Source organism: Rhinopithecus roxellana, chromosome 7, assembly GCF_007565055.1.
Source record: "Rhinopithecus roxellana isolate Shanxi Qingling chromosome 7, ASM756505v1, whole genome shotgun sequence".
Lineage (NCBI taxonomy): Eukaryota > Metazoa > Chordata > Mammalia > Primates > Cercopithecidae > Rhinopithecus > Rhinopithecus roxellana.
The window spans coordinates 136,058,807-136,066,928 of record NC_044555.1 but is presented as its reverse complement, the minus strand read 5'-3'; the positions used below and the strand labels follow the sequence as shown (position 1 = coordinate 136,066,928).

At 38.9% G+C, this 8,122-nt stretch overlaps 1 pseudogene; it reads right to left on the bottom strand.

Annotated features, from left to right (window-relative positions):
• Positions 1-305: 305 nt before the first annotated feature.
• Positions 306-1,001, bottom strand: LOC115898582 (annotated as a pseudogene).
• Positions 1,002-8,122: the final 7,121 nt, after the last annotated feature.

Here is an 8,122-nt window from a genome sequence, read left to right as displayed (position 1 = left end):
TAATACAGGTTTTTTCCATATTAGTAATGGATATTCATTTGATTTTTAAAAAGACACCGTTTGAATTAGGTCATCACAAAGCAGATTTACATAAAACTGTTAATTGGAGCAAAACAACACTTTTTTTTATGTGATCTGAACAGAGGCACTCTCCTTGATCACAATAAAATGCAGTAGCTTTAGAAGGTAAAGCTGTTAAGTTTACCGAAGTACAAAACAACAAAACACTTTAAGCAAAAACTCTTTATTTTTCAGAAAAAGGTATGATTTCTCCTTTTCTATTCTTGACATAAATTTTAATTATTTTATGTGGAACCTAAACCTCCTGAATGCCTTTCAGTTTCATCCAGAGCTTGAACTTCTACTTATGGATAAAAAATCTGTTCACACAATGAGAACACTTGGACACAGGGCAGGGAACATCACACACCGGGGCCTGTCAGGGGGTGGGGGACTGGGGGAGGGATAGCATTAGGAGAAATACCTAACATAAGTGACGAGTTAATGGGTGCAGCAAACCAACATGGCACATGTATACCTATTTAACAAACCTGCATGTTGTGCACATGTATCCTAGAACTTAAAGTATAAAAAATATCTGTTCACAAAAAAGTTGTGAAATTTGATCACCTTTTTTTGACTTCAAACCTTTCTTTACCAAAATTAAGCAGGACAGCGCCAACATTTCCTGTATAATCTTCATCTATGACACCAGCTCCTATATCTATAAAGTGTTTTGCAGCCAAGCCAGACCAGAGCCACTCCTCCCTAACATCCAGAAGGAAGAGCTATCTGAATGTTCGTTTTCATAAAAGCTTACTCCATAGATGGTATTGTATAATCATAGGCATTATACATAATCCATGGTCAGTCAACACTCATGGGTCAGAGCCATGGCATGCTTGGAGAGTGGGCAAAGCACAGCTGCATGCTGCCCTCCTCAGCAGGCCAGGCCTACTTGCTGGGAAAGAAATGGAAGCTGTCTCTTTGGAGCAGGGCATGGCAGAGCAAAAGATGAGCAGAAGAAAGAGCCCAGAGAACGAGAGCACAGGATGAACCCAAGTTCACTTTGATTATGTGGCAGTTAGCACCAGTGTCTCCATTCTGTTTTGGTCTGTTTTTCGGGGACCTGGGGACAGACCTCAGTCCAAAACAATGACTCATAGGAATTCATTTAACACAAACAAATTTTGTAAATGGGCAAAACATATCAATATACACTTCCCCTAAGTGGACATACACATGACAAATAAGCACATGAAAAAGTACTGTCCATCTCATCTATTAGAGAATGAGAATTAAACCATGATGAGATAGCAAAACACATATTTGAAAATGACTGAAAAAAATTTTTTTTTTTTTTGTGGCGGAGTCTTGCTCTTGTCGCCCAGGCTGGAGGACAGTGGCGCAATCTCGGCTCACTGCAACTTCGACCTCCTGGATTCAAGCTTCCCCTGCCTCAGTCTCTTCAAGCTGGGATTACAGGCACCTGCCACCATGCCCAGCTAATTTTTGTACTTTTAGTACAGACGGAGTTTTGCCATGTTGTCCAGGCTGGTCTCAAACTCCTGACCTCAGGTGATCTGCCCACCTCAGCCTCCCAAAGTGCTGGGATTACAGGTGTGAGCCACTACACCTGGCCGAAAATGACTGAATTAAAAAATAAAGATATTACTAAGTGCTAGCAAGGATGAAGAAAATCTTGTATGTTGCTAGTGGGAATTATGAAATGGTACAACCACTGTGGAAAATGATTTGGTAATTTCATTTTTTTTTCTAGTTTTGCAGTTTGTACTGCATTTATTTTTAAAAAACATTTTATTTAATTATCTTTTGTTTCTCCCCAACTTTTATTTTTGCTTTAGGGGTACATGCTCATGTTCATTACATGAGTAAATTGCATGTCATGGGGGTTCGGTGCATCAATTTCATATCATTCAGGTAATAAGCATAGTACCAGATAGGTAGTTTTGTTAGTTTTTGAGAAAGAGTCTCACTCTCTCACCAAGGCTAGAGTGCAGTGACGTGATCTCGGCTTGTTGCAACCCCTGGGTTCAAGCGATTCTCATGCCCCAGCCTCTTGAGTAGCTGGGATTACAGGCATACATCACCACGCGTGGCTAATTTTTGTATTTTTAGTAGAGATGGGATTTCACCATGTTGGCCAGGCTGGTCTCGAACTCCTGACCACCCACCTCAGCCTCCCAAAGTGCTGGGATTACAGGCATAAGCCACCGTGCCCAGCCAAGAAAGGTAGGTACTCCCATCTCTACCCTCAAGTAGGTCCCAGTGTTTCTTTTTCCCTCCTTTGTGTCCATGTATACTCAATGTTTAGCTTCTACTTACAAGTGAAGACGTGGGTATTTGGTTTTCTGTTCTGCACTAATTTGCTTAGGATAATGGCTTCCAGCTGCATCATTGTTGCTGCAGAGGGCATTATTTCTTTCTTTTAATCATGCATAATAGTCCATGGTGTATGTATACCATATTTTCTTTATCCAGTCTACCATTGACAGGGATCAAGGTTAATTCCATGCCTTTGTTATTGTAGGTAGTGCTGTGATGAACATTTGTGTGCATGTGTCTTTATGGTAGAACAATTTGTATTCCTTTGGGTACATACCCAGTAATGGGATTGCTAGGTGAATTGGTAGTTCTGTTTTAAGTTCTTGGAGAAATTTCCAAACTACTTTCCACAGTGGCTGAAGTAAGTTACATTCCCACCAGCAGTGTATGAATGTTCCCTTTCCTCACAACCTTAGCAGCATCTGTTATTTTTGACTTTTTAATAATAGTCATTCTGACTGTTATATAATGATATCTCATTGTGGTTTTGATTTGCATTTCTCTAATATTAGCAATGTTGGACACTTTTTCATATGTTGTTGGCCACTTGTACGGCTTCTTTTGAGAAATGCCTACTCTTGTCCTTTGCCCAGTTTCAGTGGGGTTGTTTTTGCTTGTTAATTTGTTAATCTTTCTTATAGATTGTGGATATTAGACTTTTGTTGGATGCATAGTTTGCAAATATTTTCTCCCATTCTATAGCTTGTCTGTTTACTCTGTTGATAGTTTCTTTTGATGTGCAAAAGCTTTTTAGTTTAATTAGGTCTCATTTGTCAATTTTTGTTTTTGTTGCGATTGCTTTTGGAATCTGCATCATGAAATCTTTGCCAAGGCCTAGTTCCAGAATGGTATTTCCTAGGTTTCCTTCTAGGATTTTTATAGTTTTAGATTTTTGAATTAAGTCTTCAATCTAGTTTTAGTTGATGAATTAAAGATTAATCCATCTTGAGTTGAAACTGGAAGGGGCCCAAATTAAATCTTCTGCCTATGGCTAGCCATTTATTCCAGCACCATTTATTAAATAGGGAGTCATTTCCTCATTGCTTGTTTTTATCAATTTTGTTGAATGTCAGATGGTTGTATGTGTGTGGCTTTATTTCTGGGTTCCCTAACCTGTTTCATTAGTCTATGTGTCTTGTTTTTCTACCAATATTATTGCTGTTTTGGTTACTGTAGCTTTATAGTACAGTTTAGAGTTGACTAGTGTGATGCCTGTGGCTGTGCTCTTTTTGCTTAGGATTGCTGTGGCTATTTACATTCTTTTTTTGGTTCTGTATGAACTGTAGAATTTTTTTTTTCTAATTACATGAAAGATGTCATTGGTAGTTTGATCGAAATAGCATTAAATCAGTGGCACATATACACCATGGAATACCATGCAGCCATAAAAAAAGGATGAGCTCATGTCCTTTGTAGGGACATGGATGAAGCTGGAAACCATCATTCTGAGCAAACTATTGCAAGGACAGAAAACCAAACACTGCATGTTCTCACTCATAGGTGGGAATTGAACAATGAGAACACTTGGACACAGGGTGGGGAACATCATACACCAGGGCCTGTTGTGGGGTGGGGGGAGGGAGGAGGGATAGCATTAGAGATATACTTAATGTAAATGACGAGTTACGGGTGCAGCACACCAACATGACACATGTATACATATGTAACAAACCTGCATGTTGTGCACATGTACCCTAGAACTTAAAGCATAATAAAAAAAAAATAAATCAATAATAAAAAGAAAGAAATTATAAAAATAAAAAAATTTTAAAAAATCAGTAAACTGCTTTAGGCAGTATGGCCATTTTAACAATATTGATTCTTCCTATCCATGAGCATGGAGTATTTTTCCATTAGTCTGTGTCAACTCCAATTTCTTTCAGTAGTGTTTTGTAATTCTTATTGTAGAGATCTTTCACTTCCCTGATTACTTGTATTCCTAGGTATTTTATAATTTCATCGTTATTGTGAATGGGATTTTGTTTTTGATTTGGCTGTCTTTGTGTATACTGTTGACGTATAGAAATACTACTGATTTTTGTACACTGATTTTGTATCTTGAAACTTTGCTGAGGTTATTTATCTGATCTAGGAGCTTCTGAGCACAGACTATGAGGTTTTGTTGGCATAAAACCATATCATCTGCTAAGAGAGATAATTTGACTTCCTCTCTTCCTATTTGGATTCCTTTTTGTATCTTTTTGTTGCCTGATTGCTCTGACTAGGAATTCCAGTACCATGTGGAGTAGGAGTGGTGGGAGTGTGGATCTTTGTCTTGTTCCACTTCTCATGGGGAATGCTTCCAGCTTTTGGTCATTCAATATGATGTTGACTGTGCGTTTTTCATAGATGGCTCATATTATTTTGAGGTATGTTCTTTCCATGCCTAGTTGTTTGAAGGCATTTTCCAATGTGGACATATTCATGACAAATAAGCACATGAAAAATTATTCTACATCACAGCTATTAGAGAAATGCATGTTAAACCATAATGAGATATGGTAACATATATTTGAAAAAGATATTTAAAAGACATGGCTGGGCACTGTGACTCAAAGCCTGTAATTCCAGCGCTTTGGGAGACTGAGACAAGCGGATCACTTGAGGCCAGTAGATCTAGACCAGCCTGGCCAACATGGTGAAACTCCATCTCTACTAAAAATACAAAAAAAAAAAAAAAAAAAAAAAACAACAATAGCCAGGCGTGATGGTGCATGCCTGTAATTTCAACTACTCGGGTGGCTGAGGCAGGAGACTGGCTTGAACCCAGGAGGCAGAGGCTGCAGTGAGCTGAGATCACACCACTGCACTCCAGCCTGGGCAAGAGAGTGAGACTCTGTCTCAAAAAAAAAAGACAAAAAAAACCACAACGACAACAACAAAGAACCATTACTAAGTGCTACCAAAGATGAAGAACAATTTTAAATCTGATATGTTGCTAGTGGGAATTATGAAAATGGTACAACCATTGTGGAAAATGATTTGATGGTGGTGGTTCCCTAAATCTACACATGGACTAAGGCCACAAAACAGGACACATAAAGAAAACAAAATTACTGTTAATTTAAATAACAAAATTAAAAATTAAAAAAAGCAAGTTGGAGTGATTACATTGAGTAAACTTTTTAAAACTTTATAGGAAGGAAAATTACCATGGATAAATAGGGACATTATGCAATGATAAAAGAGTTAATTAAGAAAGAAGACATAATCCCGTTAATTCACCTAAAAACATTATTTCAAAATACGCAAAACAACATCTGATAGAACTGAAAGGATAAATAGTCAAATCTACACTTGCATTTGGAGACTGCAAAACTCCTCTCTGAGTAAATGGCTGAAGTAGACAGAAACTCTGCAAGGTTATAGAAGAAACTGACAGCACAAGGAACTAACTTGATCTGATTGGCCTTTACTGGACACTCCACAGAATAAGAACAGAATGTATAATATTTTCAAGTGTATGTGGAGTTTTTACCAAGATAGACCATTAAACAACCCATAAAAAATTTAAAACAACCGAAATTGTACAAAGTATAGTTTAAAAATCTATAAAGGAATAAAGTACAAATATAACAAAGGACATACCTATAAAGTCCCCAAGTATTTTTAAATAAACAACACATTGTTACTACTTTAAGTTTAAAAAAATTATTGAGGAAAACTAAAAAATATTTTCTGATAAATAAAAATGGAAATATGATGTTTTAAAATTTTGGAATTCAGCTAAGGTAGTGCCTATGGAAACATTTATGTCCTTAAATGCTTACATTAGAAAGTAACAAAGGGCTCAAATAAAACATCTAAAATTTGCTCTTAAATAACCAGTAGAGGAAAAGTACGTTAAAACTAAGGCAAAGAAAGAGATGGGGTGGTATAGATAGGAAGAGAAAAATTAATGAAATTAAAATTTCAGAAATTTCAGAGAAATAATAAATGAACCTTACAAAACCAATAGTTAGCTTTTTTGATAGATCAGACAAGTCCTAATGTCTGATGTCAATCTGAGAAATTAAAAAAATATACTGTTGTTGAGAAGCATTGGCTTTGAACACAGCTAGAAATAAAGGCAACTATACACAAACTATAATTTGTCATGATAACTACACCCTTAATTTCTTGGAGAAGGTTCTGAGATCAGATTTTCTTTGAATTTCTCTGAATCTGTAAGGGACTGCTATGTGTCAGATGCTTCCAAATGCATTAACCCATCTAATTTGAAGATAATCCTGTAAGGTCAGCTGGGTGAGTTCACCTTCTTCACTCCATAGCATTTTCTGCCCTTCCTTTTGCAACACCATCTGTCTTCTCAGGAGGCTGAGGATTTCCTCTTTCCATCTGATGCAGGGGCAGAATCTTACCCACCTTCTCTGCTACCCTCCACATGATTGTTGTTGTCTGAACACCTGTATAGGTGCCACTAGTCACACTGAAAGCCAGTATGTTCCTGGGGGCAGATGCCAGACAGGAGGCAGTGGAAGGCTGGTTCTTTTCAAATTCCAGCTGGCATGTCCACCAAGGAACAGCTTCTCACATCCTAGGAGGAGCCCAGGATTTGTAAGAATTCAGTTTCAGGAGATGACTGCTCTTCTTCTACCTTTTATGAAGGAATGGGATTCCTGAGCACCATCCATTTGCCTGTTCAGTCCCCAGCTTTGAATAAGAAGCTCATCACAATCCTTCTGCAAATATGCTAGTGACTTAGACAAACTACTCTCTACCTTCCGTGCTGTATCCCAAGAATCAAGATATTATGTGCAATGCAGACTCCACTCACACCCCACTGAGAAAACAAAGAGTATTTAGAGGACTCCCAGGGAGAGGACCAGGTGTCTAAAGTTACAGTCCAGAATGGCTGTGGCTGTGGGACAGGAATGAGGGTGAGTGGTGGAAAAGTCAGGGAACTTTTGCAGGGGATAGGAATGTTCCATGTCCTGGGGAGGGCAGGTGATTCTGTGCAGCCTCAAGATGTAGCAGGGAAGAGCAAGCAGCAGGCTAGGTTTCCAGAGATGGAACAGAGGGTACATGAGGGGGACCAGATGAAGGGTGTTGTAATTCAGGAAAGTGCTGGAGCCAGACAGAAATGCTGGCTTGGAGTGTACTTGTCCTATGTGCTGAAGGAGAGAATCCAATATGTGGATGAGCACTTGTAGGCTCTCCCATAACATGTTTGATAGTAGGTGCTCAACAGAAAGCACCCAACAGTCAGCTCCCAGGGGAACCACCATGCCCCTAATGCTGTTTGATTCTCGTTGTCACCTTCTTTTGGCCTGCTTTTAGTACCTTGGCCTCAGGCTCCTTCTTTTTGTCACCTGAGAGACATGATGCAGTGCTGAGAAATAAACTACTTGCTACTCAGGAGGTGGGCGTCAGGCTGTCAGGAATGGGAAGAGCATGGGCTCCATAGGAATCACACTGGAGATCTGGTTCCAGCCCTATTACTAGCCATGTGATCCTGGGAAATGCCCAAGCCCTGTGAGCCTTGGGTTCTTCATCTGTGAAGCAGGTGTGATGATCCCTATACAATAGCACTGTTGGAGTGTATGCAATGTAAATGATGCACCTGGCTCAGGGCCTTGTGTAATTTAGAAGTTTAAAGAACGGCAGATGACTATGTTTCTACTATTTGACCCCAGATCCTAGCACTCTCGGATTTTGTTCTTGTTGATTTCTCCAAGACTTATCAGAAAATATGCAGCTTATTAGGACCTGGAAGAATTACTTAGCCAAAAAAGGAAGTTTCGTCAATGAATTTCAGTAAGTTTACCCACTCAGA